This window comes from Diadema antillarum, unplaced genomic scaffold, assembly GCF_040938485.1.
Source record: "Diadema antillarum isolate AM-2024a unplaced genomic scaffold, OU_Dant_1.0 scf00000014, whole genome shotgun sequence".
Lineage (NCBI taxonomy): Eukaryota > Metazoa > Echinodermata > Echinoidea > Diadematoida > Diadematidae > Diadema > Diadema antillarum.
Window position 1 is genome coordinate 5,649,623 of NW_027270903.1, and position 19,521 is coordinate 5,669,143.

At 40.3% G+C, this 19,521-nt stretch overlaps 1 protein-coding gene across 1 annotated transcript in view; it reads left to right on the forward strand.

The window, feature by feature from the left end:
• Positions 1–19,521, forward strand: part of LOC139722221 (ephrin-B2-like) — a 238,741-nt gene that overhangs the window by 94,685 nt on the left and 124,535 nt on the right. The gene's annotated exons all lie outside the window — the stretch shown is intronic.

The following is a 19,521-nucleotide window of genomic DNA, read 5'->3' on the forward strand; positions in this document are numbered from 1 at the left end:
CCACAGAGACACGCAGTGAATGCATCTCAAAGGGGAAACCGGTATCAATGATTCCCTTCTGCTGAAAGAGAAGGCAGGGTGTCGCCGATGACTCCTAGGGTAATGATAATCACAGATGGAAAACAACGCTCGGGGAAAGGAAAAAAGGGGAAGAAAAAACACTAGGAAGAGAAAGAAGAAGGGGTTAAGTTCGGCGGGGTTCACGCCAAACCATTGACACCGCCGAATCTGCTTTCTGATCCGCGCTTGATGTGTTTTGCCACGACATGTGTGATTAAGTGGGGCAAGGAGATCATCGCAGAACACTCGTCAAATTCGGTTAGTCTCGCTTCCTGCCTATCTTGCGTCATCTGCGCTTGCTCTCCTCAACCTGTGACCAGTCGTATCGCTAGTTTGGTACCCAAAAATATTCCTTGGGTTCTACCCTACCATCCTTGAAACCTCAGTTTTAATGTCTTATTCTAGTTTTTTTCTCCATCCATGTTTGGAGATGACAAAAATAGAACTTGTTTTGCTCCTAAGTGCAAATGTCACACATACTCATCATCATTGATGGGAGATGGGTAAAAGAAAGAGGGGTCTGGATTGAGACTAAGCCCCAAACCAATCAAGTTGCCCAGAATGACATTCTTTTGAGTCTTCCCGATTACTTTCTCCGCTTGCCTCCATTTTACCTGCACCTTGGCATTGACTCTACTAGTCTCGTCCTTCCAGACTCGACATCAGTGTCACGCATCCATTATTGCACAGCATGATGTCACATATAAACTGTTTATACCTCAAATTCAGTTAAAGTGGCATTAGAGATTTTGAATCAAAGAAATATGGTTGCCAATAAAAGGTACGCTGAAATTATCCACCATGCTTATCATTATTTCCTCTTAATCATGCAGACTAATAATACTTGAATAGTTTGAAGTTTGCTTTAGAAGTAGTAACACAGATGTGAATATGTGGGCATATTATGATGAGATGTCCATCTACAAATGAATTATCCCCAGAGGTCCACTTCCAAAGTGTTGCTCACAATTAAACTTATTTGACCAGGGCATTTTTATCTCTGCATATTTGCAAGAACTACAGCCAAGTTTCGTCGTCTGGGTCCACTGATTGAAACACCTATGATTAAAGACCAGTCATTTGATAAGTGTGAAGCCCCTCCCATTTTTACGAGTTGGTTATATTCCACTTTCGTGTGAGTGGATCAGATATGATGGCAAAAAAAAAAGAAGTTTCCCGTGGATTCATCTTCTTGTTTCGTATTTCTTCATCGTGTCCATGACTGCAATTCCATTTCATTCACCATAGTGGCGGGACTAACGAAGTAATCGCGTAATTGCCGTTAATAAGCCTGCAGGAATACTACTCCGCCGCTGTGAATAGAATATTTGTTCCAGTGGTGGGGCATGTTATTGTCCCAACTTGTTAACGATCAGAAGATAATGATGATGAGTTTATTGCCACATGTGAATGGAGTCACTGTCTCGGGAGATGAAGTAGTGATTAAAGTACAATGTGTTAGATACCATTCGCTGCAGAGATATACACACACTCACTATTAAAGGTGTTTATAATTCCTAATATTCACCTGGAGCTAATTCAGAAAGATGTTTGATAGATTAAATAGACAGGACATTTATGTACGTATTATATGTTTGCATATTTGTGCGAGGTGTATATAGGTAATATGTTTGGATAAGGTGTATATAGGTAATATATTTGGATATACCTAAATGGATCCCAGAGATATGTTTATCAGTATATTTATGCCATGCATGTATTGCTACCTGCTTTCTTAAGTCAGTAGATGTTCTCTTTAAAAATCCACTCATGTGCCACAATTGGCAACATTTAGCAAAGCTTTTTCATTAAAAATGTTAGCATAAGTGCATGTCCATTACTGCCATAGTATGATCTTCATTCAAGGTTAATCAATGCTTTTTTTAAAAAAACGGTGTTGTAGTAACTTTGGGATAACTCCTCCCGCCTAGATCATATCGGCGTGCGTGCGTTGCTTCCAAATTTAACCAAACTAATGGATGGGTTCTGTAAGTGCCTGAAGGACTTATAATATTAAAGGATGCATCCCTTAAGCTGAACAAGTTTTTGGGCTCTTGGTTAAAAAAAGGATGCGCTCATTCTGAGAGGAGATGGCCGCCATTGTGTGTCACAAACATCTCAATATTTAATATAGTAGTCCCAATGACCTATTTACCCAATTGAGCAGATCCACTTATCCCAATTGACTGATGATAGGAAATCTGCCCAAAGAAGGCTAATGGATAGTGTCTTTGAAGATTTACAGGAAATACGAGTTGATGAGAAAATTATCCAAATTCTCTACTTTGAAATCCCAGATAGTTTCAGGCAACATTTGAAGAGTTATATCGCAAAATGAGCTATTATAAAACTCCATTCTTGTTAAGTTGAGATATTTGTGAGTAAAGCTGCTAAAAAAACAAAGAAAATAATTTGAAAATACAGGATATGTTTAATCATAACTTCTAGAATATTCCCTGTTATGTCACAAGTGAGATAATACTAGAAAGGTTTAATTTTGCTCTATCTGATGATTGATTTACTTTGAAATGTTTAAAATTGGTGCTTAGCTCATTTTGCAAAAGAACTCTTCATTTTCACCCTTCTATCTGCTTAGTTTCATCTGATAAAACGTCCTCCTATTCCCAGGTGCTAGTGGAATATGTCTAGAATAATCTTTTAACCTAATCATTACTGCTGTCATTCAGCTTGGACACGATGTCAATGTGAAATCAATATGGTGGTTTTGTAAGGCTTAGACGAAGTTTGTCCTGGCAGTTGGTTCCTTTGATTGCAAAACTTCAGGGCAATACATTAATGACAGCCCAAGAGGGGTGTGTCACATCGAAAAATACACAAAATGGCAAAATTCCTCCCATTCTGACATTCAGTGCGCTAGAAGAATGCATTTGCCGTAAAATATATTCCTTTTTTATAGGTCTGAGTGGAGAAGGGAGGGAGAGTTTGAGTTTGAGATTCAAAATGGTTGCATTAGTAGAAATCCAGCTCCCAAGCAGGGTGTCAAGAGCATTTTGGCGCCAGCGTGCGTCTGTTCTCCCGAGGGAGGGGGGAGGGGTGAGGGGACTTGACATTGGTTGGAGTGTTCGCGCCCGTGCTGGTCGCAATAATGCAATTTTCGCCAAATTTGCGCTCTCTCGTAATCTCCAGAGCCCCTGCCCCCTGTTTGACCGTGGGGGTTAATTACTGGTTACTCGTATAAAGAGATAAGGCTGTTGGCCCATGTCATTCCCTCCCTCTCTCTCTCTCTCTCTCTCTCTCTCTCTCTCTTTCCCCCTATTTCTTCTGTTTCTTATATATCTCTCTGTCTCACTTTTTGTTTTTTTGTTTTTCATGTGGGGTCATCAGTGGAGGCAACGGTTGCTCTCCCAGATCCCAGATTTACGTCTTTCACCGACGATGATTGACAAATTATCGGAAACCCGGCATCCAATTATGACGACTTGACGATAGTAGCTGGTTGGACGTGGCTGGAGTGTACAGTCCGTTGTTGGACTCCAGGGACGGGTAAAGGAAAAAGGAAGCAATTATCAATGGGTGGAACGGATAATTCATAGTGTTAGTGGCACAAGGGGCCACAATTTCACATCAAATTCAAAAAGCAATTGTTGTGATTCAGTGCCCTTATGTTACAACTGCTGTGGCATCTTTGATCCGATTGCTAACAATGTTAAAAATATTCATACACTGAGATATACGGAAAAAAAAAAATTGAGAAAATGTGAATTCCTTTGTCAATGGAACATTGACTCTAAAGAATTATTCGAGTGCATTTGATCTCTTGAATAGATATGTCATGTGATCTCATGTACGGTTTTGTCATATGTGATCGATCACCTGAGTACCTAGTTGTATCAGGTGACTACTGTAGAGTGGTTACTGCCAAAAACATTTTGTGGTCATGAAGGTTGATCTGAGCCTTTTGTATGTATGGAGGATCTGTGTATATCCCGATTTGTGAGATACCCTGTGAATCCCCCTTTGAGCATAATGGAATCTTCCATCATGGGCATAGCTGCATTTGTCAAATTGGAAGAAACCACTCTGCCACAAAGGGGTCAGGGTCTTCCTCAGTGAATCATTTATACTGTCATAGCATCTGGATGTACAGAGTTTCATAAAAAAAGCCTTCGGGTATATATCCTCCTGTCTTCAGAGCCGTAAAGTTTATGGAAGTTTTGTATCGCTAAAAATATGATGACATTACAAGCAAGAATTAAAGCTGTAGAGTTCTATCTCTTGCCAGAAAATAATTATAGAGAAAAATAAGTGGTCAAGGATGGTTGGGGGAGGATGGCTTTTATCGCTTGTTGGTAATCCAATTTCTGCCAGGATCGACACCTTTCAGCACGGGGGAAAAAAGGCCTTTTTTTTGCAGCTGTCGTGCCCAGTAGATACAAGATGGGGGATGAGTTGCCTTTTTGCGTTAATTTGATTTTAGCGAAATATTTATTCAGTTTGGGTTTCTTTCGACACTGGGAAGAGGGAGCTAGGAGGTGGTTTGTTGAACCGAAGACATCTGAGCACAACCGAAGGAGTGCTTTGCACAAACTGGGGCCTGTGGATGCATGTGTTTTTCAATTGATATGTATGACTGTGAATGCCTGCAATAGTGTTATGAACCTAAGAATCTATTTTGTTTGTTTTGCTGTACATTCACACATGCATACTTGAAGATGCACAAAGGGATGTGTATGTATGTTTCTCTATATTATACACACATGTATGTGCCTGTATGTGTGCATGCGTGTGTGTGTGTTTGTGTATGGATTGAAAGATTATAGCAAGATGGAGATATAAATACATGGATAGGTAGATATACACTAGAATATGTATATTGCTTATTTTTGCATTATATGTTTTGTACGTGCTCGTATATTCTTTGTTGAAAATGAAAATAAATGAAAGTAAATAAAATCAACTTAGGAGACAACAAACTGATTGTGATTCTCTCTCTCTGTCTGTCTCTCTCTGTTATATGTTTCTCTTATATCTTTCTCTCTCTATTATATGTTTCTCTTATATCTTTGTCTATCTATTATATGTTTCTCTTACATCTTTCTCTCTCTATGATATCTTTCTCTCACACAATCTTTGTTGCTTTCTGTTTCTACCCTTTTCTCTCTTTTTCTCCCCATATTTGCTATATATGATTTCTGTGATCAGAGAGATTCATATGTTTCTCTCTTTGCCTTTGAAAGGTAATTTTGACACACTGAAGGCCAATTTTTCATCGTGTCAGACTCGGGAATCCAAGAGCTGTCAAGAGTAATCCCCAATGAACAGAGAGTTCTAACGTCTGAGTGCAGGGCTGGCAGCAAAGAATGGGTATTATATGAATACAGAGAATATATTTCTCTTCCTACTGACAAATAATAATATCTTGTTTTTCACAGCTGGGTTTCAAGTGAGAAACATTCCTCTGCCCTTTCTCTTCTCGACCGAAGACACGCGTGATCTTTGATGGCGCGACCATCGATCGTATGTGCGTAATTGTCTCGTTCAGACGACATGCATAACGTTCGTCTCCATCATACGGAGAGACGTGTCTTTATGTTGTCGTGGACTTTGTCCACATAAAGCGGTGATTGAGAGAGGGAGGAATAGACAGTCAGAGAAAGCATTTATTACATCGGGGATACCATGTTAAGGAGTAAATATTCGAAAATAGTGTGTTGACCTTGTACAGGTGGCAAGCATCTCGAAACAATGGTGCTTAGTGGTGTCCATGATTCTCTCATGATGTGTACAGTTGGATTTTGCGGAAAGAATGCTTTTTCAGGCACATCTTGTCAGCCCATTATGTAGAGTGATTGTTTGCAATTAGGTGGAGATTTATCCAGAAATATTTGATATTTATGATAATTAGATGTGGATTACTCGGTTAATGTTTATTTTATCTTGAACGGCAATACAATTTTTTGCAGTTTGATGCAACTTCAAGATCAGAGATTTTGTGCAGATGTACATGATATCACCTGGGGAGTGTACAAAGTCGCAAGATCTTGTTTAATTTCTCGCAGATCGGCAGTTGTATAGGTCAGCCTTCAGTATCACCCGGGCGTTCGCCACAACAAGGAACGCATCTCCCGTGGCAGACCGTTAGATGTGCTCAAATTGGGATGGGATTCACTTTGAAAGGCGCTCGGCGGAGCGTTAATACTGAAAGTGGGTCAAGACGCGCGGAGACGGAGGAAGACAGCCGAAATTGCCCTCAATTCCGGGTCAGGAAAAGAGCAAATGTCAATATCTCTAGGGAGAGAGAAAAAAACAAAAACAACAACAAAATCCCCTTCCATAGACCCCCCCCCCCCACATCATCTCTCAGCTAAACTTACACAACAAAGCATACGTAGAATGGCCATCATGCCGGTAGTATTGATTTGCCTTTTATTTATATTTTTTATTACTCTGTGTCCTACTAGCCACATTCTAACCCCCATTTCCTCACAGCTAGATGCCAAAGCAGCCACAATATGAAATATGGTGACTGGTTTGTAAGTCACACTCGACACATGCGACACAAATATATCTGTTTCTTTTGTGTCTTATTCATGTGAAAAAGCACACATTGTGTGGTGATAGTGTATCCATTTGCCAATGTAGCATGAAACTATCATTTCTCTTTGAGGCGACATGCTAGAAGACAAACTGTTAATCATTTGCTTGCATGAACACATGATGATATCCACAGCACACAGTTGTATTGTGATGGCCCCCAGTTAGCGCACTTGTATATCACCCTTCCCTTTCAGCTTGTCAGCTTTGAAGGCTGTGCATAAGGAAAAATATTGGAAACCTTGGGTCTTCTGCCTCTAGCCTTGCATTTGAGGCAATGTCACTCTTTAAGGCGCTACTGTTTCAGTAGGAGTGTGTCGTAGTTATAAGGTCATGTCTTGCCCGAGGCGACTGATCAATGGCAACAGTACAACCCTGTATGAAATTTTCAACAGTTCACGTCTGATGCTGCATGAACTGCCCTAATCACTACTTGTGCTGTGACCGCCCCCCCCCCAAAAAAAAGATACAAAAATCAATTGAAGATGTGAAGGGTTTGTTTGCAAAAACCGATAAGTCCATTTTTGAAGATTTTGAAGTACGATCTCTGTCATAAAGTACAAAATAATACCTTTTGAATGATATATTGGTCACTACATATAAAGGTATATTTTTGAAGTTATGGTCAAAAGAAGCAAATTTTTTCTTATTATTCTCCTTATTTTTCTTGACCTTTAATTGCAAATATCTCCATTTGGCATATATGGACTTATCGGTTTTTGCAAACAAACTCTTCATGTGTTTTAGGCTGCGTTCATGCGAAACTAGAATTGCGTTTCTAAACACGTTTAGTCGCTAAACGTGTTTAGTTGCGTTGCGTTCATGCGATTTTTCCATTTAAACGCGTTTCAAAACGCCGATCTGAAACGCGGAAAAAAGGGCGTTTTGAATCATGATTCTGCCAGAATCACGATCGCAGAAACCGCATGAACGCAACCGTGATTTCAATCATGATTCTATGACGTCATTGTGCGCTGTGCGCATGCGTGTCTCGTGGGGTATCCCCAAAGAGATTTTCCCCAGTGGTGGGGAGGAGAAAAATCTCTTTGGGTATATATCCCACAGCTTCTTGCTCTGTTCGCGCGCTTGTGTACGTCTTAGAGTCGTGTGTTTCGGTACCATACTTGCACTTGTTTGTTTACATCAACGCCATACACCGATTATATGCTAGTATCTAACGTTAGCTGTTTAATATAATAAAACATGTAATTACTCTCCGATTGAGTTGATAAAAATAATGGCTGCAGCGCTGTGTCTACCAAGGGAAAGAATTGGAATTAGGAATATTCCTCGATCTGTGGGTAGAGCCTGAATGCCACACCTTACTGGAAAGTATTCACCGAAATAAAAACGAAAAGGCCTATAATAAACTGACTGATCAGTTGGCATTATAAGGAGGTCTGGCTCGAGTTGCAGAGACAAGGTCAAACTGCGCAGTGCGCTGCGCAATGGCAAAGGATGAGCAGAGCCAGAATCAGCGTTGCGAAAGCCCGCATGAACGCTCTTCCGCCGAGACCGTGATTTGAAACGCCGTTTTGAATCATGATTCATGTTTGTGATTCTGGCTACGAAATTCGCATGAACGCGGCCTTAGTGTTGCAGATTTCATGCGGCTTGAAACTTTTGATGCTTCAACTTTGCTATCTTCACAAGATATGGATATAGGACTGATGTGGTGTATATTGGTACAATATTCTGGACCATCTTAGTGTCAAACCACAAGAAATATTTCATCATGGATGTCCATCAGAATTTAGACGGCAGAATATTTTTTCTAGTGCTGTGTTTTTGTATGAATATACAAGTACATGTATGATCAAACACACAAGCTAGATGGAAAAAGAGAGAACGAGAGTGAAGCAGAATGCATCGCGAGTGTCACAATCAAATCTGATGTAATTTTTGGATCAGGTGAATAACATTTGTCTGTGTAATCATGGCAGAAACTTTGTTTGTCATGAATATAAGTTTTTTTTTTTTTCTGTAGAGAAAAAATTCAGTCTGTTCAAAGGAATAGAATAAAAAGAAAACTTTGTGAAGCAAATCATGTATTTTAGATATGGGCTCTAATTATCCATTCAATTTGAAGTTTATTCCGCACCATTGCAACCTCATACAAACTTTTCTCGTGATACCTTTCAAAATTGCTCGTGGTAGAGGCTTCAAAGCAGTTTAATTCCCTAAAGATCGTGGTCCATCCGATTGTTAAATGAATCTTTTTCTGCATTCAATGCCCGGAAATTTGTTGAAGACAAGAGCCGCGATGGTCCACCACCGCTTTGGTCCCTTAGGTTAAGCGGAGATTTATTTCCCCAAAGATTGGCGGATTGGAAGGTATGATGGGAGCTATACCCGCCTTTTTGGACGGTTGGATGAGCTGTGCGTGGATTGTAAAACGTTCGGCAATCTCGGCGAGCTTTCCTCACGAGCGACCAGTTCCGTGAAGTGCATTTTTAAGGCAAACAGCGTTTGGAAGCCCCCCAGAGAGCATGGGGGAGAGAGATGGGAGAGAGCTAGGAGAGGGGGGAGCTGGTGCAATTAAAATTAATCAGGGGGCAATTTTTTCGGCTGTGACCAATTGCCCCTCGCCGTCACTTCGTTTTTTGAGGTACGAGCGAGCCGCGGCGGTGACAGAACGGAAAACGAGCCTCTCCATCATTTATGGGGGCTCAAGCAACGATGATGAATACATGCTGATGTCCGAGGCCTTCCCCCTCGAATCTTAGTTCGTGTTAGATGGACGCTTGGCTCGTTGCCGTTAATGTCATCCATTTGCCCTCAAGATTTTTCAGTTTTGATGAGATATATGATATGTTATAGTTTTCATCATTTTTAAATCTGCATACAGCTGTATGAGATTTAATTCTTTAATAGATTTGAGTTTGATACTGTATTTATCATGGACTGATTGATAATGTTCAAGAAAGAGTGAGAGGACTCTTTGGATTTGTTCCCCCAATATTTTTTTTTTTTTTTTTTTTTTTTGGGGGGGGGGGGGGCGAAGGCACTTAATGCTGCGGCTTACCTGACCATATGTTGTGGACAATATACTGTAGTACAAGGTTTAGCTGATGTGCAACTCCCTTTGAAAAGAAGAAACATGGAACGACATGCATGAGGAAAAAAGATGAAGAAACAGTGATGTTCATGAAAAGAGGATGAATGGGAAAAGAGGAAGGAAAAGAAGAAGAAAATGACCTGAAGTAATAAACCCATTGTGTGCATTGAGTGCTGATTGGTACAGAAAACCTCATAGCATTGTACACACTGCCCAAAACACATGGCACAAAAAGGGTTCATAGTACTTTATCCCACTGACGCCCACTTCTTCATTCTACCATTGCAATTATTGTATGGTATCTGTTAGTATAAACCTGTTAATGTCAGTGATAAAGTTAAAGTGCTTGTGACCCCATCTTCAGGATAATGTCCAAATGTGTGCAAAAATCACAGAGGCAAATATTCTTTTACATCATCATTGGGCATAGAAATAGAGAGTTATTATTTCTTTTGAAGTTTTACCTTGGTTTAGGAGAACATTGTAATATTTAGTTACTGTCCAAATTGCCATACAATTACACAAGGTGATTATCGTACGTTTATACCGATGCACAGTCTTGCTGTGCTGCTGTTTTGTTTGGTTTTGCCCAGTTTGTTAAAATCCACCATGCGCTCATTGAGCTTTCCGCCAGCACCTAGTACCAGTGTCATGAAATATGCCACGTTAGTAGGATGGGGGAAAGCTTAAACATGGAGTGAATATAATATCTATGGTTAAGGGTGCAAGTTAAGAATAGATTGGAGGGGAGGGGGGCAAAGACAAGGGGAATCATGAGATGGGGAGGGGGGAGGGGGGGGGGACTATAGGGAGAGGATGCTGATGCTGTAGGACCGGAGAAGATGGAGACGAATCACCACCGCACGGAGCATAACTCAGCGCGACACTTCCACACGTGACCCGCTCCCCCGGGGGGCACCAAACGACCACGCACGGCGATCGAGACTCGCATCTGTCCGGAGTAGATTCTCAAGCCCCGACGACGCTACGAGGAGCTAACTCGATATGTGTGTGCATACAGTGTATACCAATACGTGTAGAGAGATAGACACGTAGGAAGGGCTGTGAATGTATGCTTTTAGATGTACATGTTTATCACTTGCCTTCTGTTGTTGTGTTTATTTGGATGGATTAGAATGTTTTTTCTTCTTTGAGAGAGAGAAAAAAAATCATTCCAATGAATGTTTATCGATGCACATGTAATGATATGATGTCTTTCTTGTAAACTGGTGTTTAAAATGTGTGTACCAGTAACAGGGTTTATTGAGCAGTTAGTTACATAGCAATAAAACACCAGGCAGAAAGGGGGGGGGGGAGTAGGCTTTGGGATATATACATGTATATTGTACATAGAGAGAAAGGAGGAATACATAATTTATTTTAAAGACAGCAAGAAGGGATAACAGTCCGCTAATTTTATGTGAGATATTGTGATTAGAGGATCAGAAGTCAGGGCTGCTGGATTTATGCCCCTCTGTAAATGATGTATGGATTTTGAGGGTTCGTGTGATCAAGGTATTTGGAGCAATTTATACTGAGGTGAGCCATGGGGATCTTTCTAGTTGGTGGAACTTGGAGAAAATTTGATGAAGGAAAAATGATGCTCAAGCACGCAGGTAATCCATGTCCTTTAGCCATGTGGATGTGCAGGTGCATCAGTAGGTAATAATCACAGCAGTCTTTATAATGTGGAATTCTCTGGGGGTAGTATTGAGGAGGTCATGCTAATAGTCCCTTGCATAGATAATTTTGTAATGCTGTCACGGTTATGGTGAGCCTTATATGTCACAGTCCCACACATTGTGATCTGTGTGAGGAGACAGAGTCACTGAGGTGCACATCTCAGGGCAATGCCATTGACACAACCCTGTGCATATGAGCTCCTTTTTATCATGCTGGGCATCAAATTCGCACCCCCAAGTGGATGCCATCATGTCGATTAAGGGGTCATGGCGGGGGACCAATCAATCGCGTGTCTTCTCTCTGTGGCATCCCATCTCTGGCGCATGCCAACTGCTCGACACGTTTAGGCCGTGGTGATGGTTTTCATCAACCGCAATTAAGCAAAGACATGCACAGCCGTGATCACTTTTCATGAGCATAATGAGGTATCAATTATGTCTGAAAAGCATACAGACATGCCAGTCATTTTTTTAACAGTGTATACTCACACATTTTGTCAACTTCTAGAGTGTTGCGGTTTTCACCTTCATCCTGAGCATTGTGAAAAAGTTAAACTTTGACTGAGCACTGTAAGAGAATCTTGTGTTGTGCCGTGGCGCTAACGCTCTGTTGACGTTCCCAGGCGGTGCTTGAATTCCCGCTGCCCGAGTTTGGCCCGAAAATTTACGCGCAATCTAATTCGTATCGGATGTAGGTTAATGTGTGCTCACGAAAGCAATGGAGCAGCTGCAAGAGAGGGGCAAAACGTCTTCATTGCTCCCAGGGAAAACTGGGATGGTAACGCCACTGCATGTTGGAGTAAGGAGATGCGGTCGTCTATCGGTCTGCATGTAATTGAGATGGGGGGGGGGGGGGGGAGGTAGGAGGGTAGGATGGGGGCATGCAAGGGGGGAGGGAGTCTGGGAGAGGAGGGCAAGACACATTTGTTGATAAGCCAGTTTGGAGTTAGCTCATGTACATGCGATGGATACAAATGACCTTTCTTTTTCCGGTTGGTTTTATACAATATTCACTTCGCTTGTTTTCAAAGCAACATGATGCATTCTAAAATGCTTGCCCATTGAAACAGTTTATGAATTTCATCAATCACGTTTGCACACAGGATGAATTTGCATATTCCAAGTGACCAGAATGATCTGTCCATTAACACTTGGGAAAGCATCCATTTTACTCTTTTGAATTGAATGTATTAACACTCTTTCTCTATTGATATTTCCAAATACCACTTTTGCTGGCTGGTGGAAGTGCTCGCAAGCACCATTTGTAAGAATCACCTTAGATAATCATTACATCACAGATGCTTATCTCAGTGAATTTAAAAACCAACTTGCCGTATTGGTACAAATGATGTTGTTGTTTTTTTCCTGCTCATGCACATAGTGGAACCCGCAACTGGCTAATTGTTTTGACTTTTTCTGCTCATGTGCAAAAGCGGAACTCTGAACTGGGTTATTGTTTTAATTTTTTTTCCCCTCTCAACTGCAGTAGCATGTTTTCATGGATTTGCATAAATGATGCATTCTGATCGTTTTTACTATGTCGTGCACACTTTTAGAGGAAGGATTAGATCCCCAAAGGTAGATGTCTCAGGAGTAATCACAATGAGACATTAGTAGAACTGATGATTGCTGAATGAAGTTGAGTAGATGATGTCCTCATGCTCATCATTTGCATAGATGCCTGTCATGACAACACAATTCAGCTTCTGTCTCCAGATGGTAGATATTAGATATTAGGTAAGCTTATATAGCCTCCTGACACAAAATAATGCTAGCTAGTAGAGAAGAAAAAACATTAACAGAAAAGCTAAGAGATGAGAGATGATGTTCAATCTGGAAGAATATTCTCGAAGAAAATTCAGCTCTGTTAAACCATTGAGAATGTGCTGATTCTGCTACAACACACATTTCCTACATTCACCTACCAGAGTGTACTTGGGACTGGCCTTCAATGGGTTAAAGATACACCCCTTTAAAAAAATCCAGATCAGTGTTTTCCTATCTTCCTAAGATAGCTCTTTAGTGGCCCCACATATTTTAGGCAAGGAATATCATGACCTTTGATCACAATTTCTGGGAATAATACTGCCCTCTTTGTTTGCATGGTGTCAGACAAAACAAAAGGTAAATTATTCATCACATCTTTAATTGTCATCCTCCAAAAAATGAGACATTGACAAGAATTGTATGGATGTCATATTCTGCTAAATTCAGGAAGAGTTGATTACAATAATCATTGGCATCTATTGTCAAATATAGGCCTTAGATTTGAAAAAAAAAAGAATACACCAAAAAAGCTAGACAAATAGAAAGAATAATGCCTTGGGTAAGTCAATGAATTTCAATAAAGGAAATGAGAACAGGAATATACTATAACCCCCCCCCCCCCCCCCCCGAAAAAAAAAGCCTCCTCAATTTATTACCAGCAGTCTTCGCTGCCCTAATTGGTATTTCTGCATTCTGTGTTTGAAGGCTCTGGGGTACCAAATAGTTGGGGGGACCAGGGGGGCAAATCAATCAGGGTTTGAGGCGCATTCAAATATCCTCTGGCAAGATTTTTAAGAGGACATCCTTCGCCCAAGGTGCTAGATGGTTCACTTTGTTTGACCTGTTAACCCTATCATAGTTCCTGGCAAGTTCGTCATGTGCAGTAGCAATAAAAACTTCATGTTATGGTTTGAAGAGGGTTAATTTCATTTGCTTTGCTTTTAAAGGGGAATGGGGACATACCAATCAATTAACAAATGGAAAGTAGATAGGGTAGATGAAAAGAGAGAGAGAGAGAGGGAGAAGTAGAAGGAGAGAAGATATTGATTGAGAAAGAAGAAGAAATATATATGTCACAAAAATAGATTGGTGTTCGTGTTTATATTGGGAGGGGTGAATATATAAGTGAATATAATGAGTATATATATATATATATATATATATATATATATATATATATTTCTAATATGTTGAGAGATAGAGAAAGAGATAGAGATAAAGAAAGAGTGATGAATATACAAACATAAAGAGAGAGATAGAGAGATACATAGGTAGATAGAGAGGGAAATATCAAATCAGCACAAAAATAATATGAAGTCAGAAAAGATGGAAGTATTTAAATGTATGCATTCAACCATTCCCATGTAACAGTGACTAATGACAATCTTCTTTTTTTTTCTCTCTCTCTCTTTCTCTCCTGCTTTGCACCTGTTGCATCATGGGATATCTCTGCCTAAAATCTCCGTCCTTCAGGTAAGTCTTGCTTCTCCTTGTATGACATTGGCAATGCGGTGTGCAAGTTTCTCACTTAGCTTATTCATTGTTGTAAGATGAGGATATCTTTCTGATGTTTTTGGTGTTGCCATAGAAACCGTGAATGGAGTGATGCTACATTTGTTCCATGTACATTGAATACACTCAGGGTTGGCTGAGAATTGCAGCACTCGTAGTAGACATTATAATCGATATAACTGGGTATAAACGGCACCAATATACAATAATATCCTGAATCGTGGACTGCCCGATATCTTGAGGCAAGTGGAAGCGAGGCATCTCAAGAAATATAAAAATATTGAAACATTTTCATCTAAAAGATGATACTAGCCCTCATGTGAGCAGAAATGTGAAAAATGCAGAGATGAGGTTAGCTGTTGTCTTCTTTTGGAAGTGGTATGACAGAAGAAAATTGGAGAGAAAGAATAGAAAACTGCTAATCTCTCTCTTTCTTTTTCAAGATATGGATACATATATCTATATCTATATAAATGCATAAATGTAAAGAGAGCAATAGATGACTAGATAGATAGATCGATGGAAAGAAGAATACATGAAGGGAGGGATGGAGGGAGACAAAGAGTAGTGTTAGGCTACGGCGGACAAAAAAAGGAAAGTGCCCAAATAGGAAATGCAAGAGAAGTGAAGATAAAAAGGGGAAATTCTAGCCAGATAATGGTGCTGGGGGTTGATGTTATTTCTGACATCGGACACCACCGTGTATGCCCAGACTCTAAAAGGCACTGCCGCCAATGATTTGCCGCAGCTATTTAGGAAGGTGACCCAGTCCGTTCGGAGGTCAACTTTCATCTGCACTTTCTTTCTGTTGTGTGGCTATATCTCCTTTTTTAAAATCTTCCCCTCCAAAGTTAGTAGAGAAATATCAGAAGTGACCAAACTGGGTGTAAGGTCTTCCTCAGTATTAACCATTTATGTGTGTTGAGTGCCAATTAGCACTGAAAACCCCATAGCATTGTACACACTGTCCAAAACTCCCTGGCACATAAAGAGTTAAGCATACTCTTCTCTCTGTAGGAGTGTTGCTATTGGTAATGTATGGGTCATACTTGAAAAATATAATTGTGTACAAGGCTCTCCCCCTGTACTTCATCCATGCTAGTCTGTGAGAAAGATTCAGCTATCTTGGATGTTTGAAAAAATGTGATGCATATGTTGGTATATGATGAAATGAGTTTTCCAAACATGCTAGGAGAACATTGTGAAAGGTGTAGAATGATGGATGGAAGCGGGTTCGCGTGTCATCACCCCAGAATTGTCTTCCACCGATGAGATGAGATGATGCGATCAATTAGTGTCTGTTTTTAGGGGGTTGCGGTGGTGGTGGAGCATCCAAAGAGGTTAATAGCTCCTTAAGAGATGCTTAAAGAGTGGAGCTAATGTGGTAAATGATGATGCTGACACTCGGAGCTCTTGACATGAATCTGGTCGTTCGCTTGTGACTCATGCACAGGTACAAACCAAACCACGAAAATGGTTTTCTTGTCCGATGAACTTTGGGGATAGCATCAATCAGGAATCTGCATCTTTCTCTCTTTCTATCTATCTCTCTCTCTCTCTCTTACAGTGCTGCCAAGTCATCCTGATTTAGCAGGCTTCTTCCCCCTCCTAAAAACTTCCTGAATCTTTTTTTAATTTTTTAATTTTTTTATTTATTTATTTATTTATTCATTTATTATTTATTTTTGTTTTTTCTATTACTGTTTATTTCCTAAAATTTTGATATGAATAAAAACAAACCCTCCCTGATTTAGAAATTATTTTGATCTGTTCAGATGCATGTAGAGAGATATTAGTCTTACAAATCTCCGTCTTTATCCTGTCGAAGATGAGATATTTTGTTATAGCACACATATTGCCTCTGCCTCTGTATATAGATATTTTTTTCAATGTTTTTTTTTTGGGGGGGGGGAGGGAAAGGGGAGGAGCAAATAAAAAAAAAGGAAAAAAATACAAACAGCTCACGTCAAAGATGAACAACGGGAGATGCTGACTTAAAAAAAAAAAAGATTCTGTAGCTGCTTCTGAGAGCACAGAAGTGGGTCACGGTAGGCAGCGGAGTCTATTTGGGTGGTTCCCCTGGCCATGCATGGCAGAGCGCAGGGCCGAAAGAGGCACCTAGATGGGCTCTGAATGCAAAATGAGTTGATGGTCTTCCGTCCCCCCCCCCCCCCACCACCCATTTCACACCAAAGACGAAGGCACTTGCTCTAAAAGCAAGAGCAGCTGCATTTATTGATGCGTGCATTGCCTGTGTGTGAATGTATGTGTGCGTGTGTGTGTGTGTGTGTGTTTGACATAATATAGAATAAGATGATAGTCGGGTCATCTCAGGTATAATACTGCTTGAACGTAAGACACCGGTAACCATGGTTACAGTGATGATGTTCACTGATGCCAATGATGATGTTAAATGATGTTGATGATGTAATTGGTGATGGCACTTCTTATAATGATGTCTTTTATGGCTTTCTTCCCCAAAACAACACCACCATCAACAACAACAACAATGAATATTATGAGACCATTACTGAAACAATATTATACAAACAGAAAAGAAAGGTGACATGAAGTTTTTTCGAATAATGGAAAAAATGCTTTTTGAATGAAGAAACATTTAAAGTGTTTTTAAAGTAAAGAAACATATAAAAGTATACAGTTTAGATGTCATCAGAGGTCATACACTGTATGGAGTACTTTTTCTGCCCCTTCTGCTGAGTTTTTGTTTGTGTGCCACCGTGGATCAGAGAGGATTACGAATAAAAGAGGCTGAAGGTGATGTTAATATGGTGATGGATAATGATGATAATGGGTATGAGTAGTAAATATAATGAGTCGTTGAGGTCTTGTAGAGTAAATTGTTCAAATGTATGCATAATGAATGTGCTTCTACTTGAGATTTTCAGTTGTACCACTGACTCAAAGGCCACAGCCACATGGTGAGAATAGATATGGAGATATAAGGTTCTATATATACCTTTTATGTGACTCCTTCTTGCCATGTGCTTTTTTTTTATTGCACACAATCTGAGCCTAGCTTTTCAATGTGAGTTGGCAGTGTTTGTGTCCCATAAGCTTTGCCGTGTATAGCTCAATTATGTTGAGTAGGGAACTCGCTACAGGATGAGACTTTAGTTTAAGGGGTTTTTCGGATGAGATGAGAGGGCTAGGCTGGCATAGGGGTGGGGTGGGGATGGGGGACGGGGGAGAGGGGTGACGAGGAGGATAGAAAAGAGCGCGTCATCCTTCTGAAGCGAAGATATAAGACGGAAAAACGAAAATATGGTCAATTTGTGGCCGTGGAAAAGTAGGTTAGCTGCCAAACGGCTTTTGCCCGGGAAATGAAAATGGATGCGCCGCTCTTTTCGGAGCATAAGGAGATTTGTTCGGGGGTTGAATGACTGGAGATGGGATATTCCTGTTTAGGAGGAAGGCTGGAAAAGGATGCTGGAGGTCTCGATGGGTGGAGAAGGGGACAGAGACACAAGAATGTGAGTGATAATGGATGAGAAGAAAAACGGGAAAACGGAAGACAAAAAACTGTAAAGGATGCGAGATTTCAAGGGGAGGGCGAGTCAGATTTCTTGCCTTGTGAGAGTTTTTGTGTGTGTGTTAGGAGCTACTCAAGTGACAGATGTCGAGTGTCGAGGCTTTTAAGTTAATTTTGTGAGTTGTTTCCATTTATTCATTGGCGTAATTTCCTGGTTTTGCTCGAGAGCTCTCGAGGTGCGGTCTCGCTTAGCCGTCAACATCCGAGGGTGCTGGATTTGTTTTATTTTATCATCCTGTTAGTCTGAGTGTGTGTGTGTTTACTTCCTGGGTATTAAAGATTGAGTAAAATTCTTTCCTATCATATTTTCACTTGAAATCTCAGCTATATGAAGTACGTGTTTTTGTCAAATCTGATAAAAAGTATCGTTTTGTCGTCTTTTATATTGAAATGCTATTTGTGGACCGTGTGATATGTTTCCTTGACTCGACCTACGAAGCCAATACTCTAAAACTTCTAAAGGGATGTAACACAACAATTTGTATTTCTTCCAATTTGCATTCATCTCGCCCTCTGTAATCTAAGTCTGTCTCATGCAGTTGACCCTCAGTATTATACTCATTATAATAATTATGCATAGGTCCTATGTACATCCTTGTCTCCCCCCCCCCCAAAAAAAAAAAAAGATACACACATACACACAAACACATTCACATACACATACACACAATAAAATAAGCATGGCCAATGGCAGTAATGAGAAGCAGGGTAGCATAATGTGACACAGATTTAGATCAACTGTCCCCCCTCCCCCCCCCCCCACCACTCCCCCTTCCCCTAAAGGCCCTCACCCCTCCCCACCCCCATAAAAAGAATGACTGATGTATTATTTGCCTTCCATTCTCCACCCTATCTCATTCTCTCATTTATACATGTATATCTCTTGTACCCATGAGGGCAGTGTGCATATTTTTCTTCTTCTGGAGCAAATGTTTGCTGGCGAATTCTCCTAAGTCTGAAGGAAAAAAAAGAAATAACTGGGAGGGGGATGAAATTCAAAGTGACCTATATTACATCAGTGGTAGCATGGGAGATATATCATTGGCATGAAAAATTATGCAATGACTCGTAGTTGTGTTGTCCAAATAAGGCCATTTATGATGGCTTTTATCAAAAGAATAGTCAATGATGATATCCCGGGTTATGATAATAATGGTGATGATTGTGATTACAGTAGTAAAGATAATGAACTTTATGACTACGATAGTGCTAACTATAGTAAAAGCTGTTGCAGGAAATGGAGTTATGCTAGTGATGAATCTGAATGAATATGAATGACACCTAGTATGATGGTTGAAGATGGTTTTAGCTATCTTTGATTGATGATAGTAAAGAAA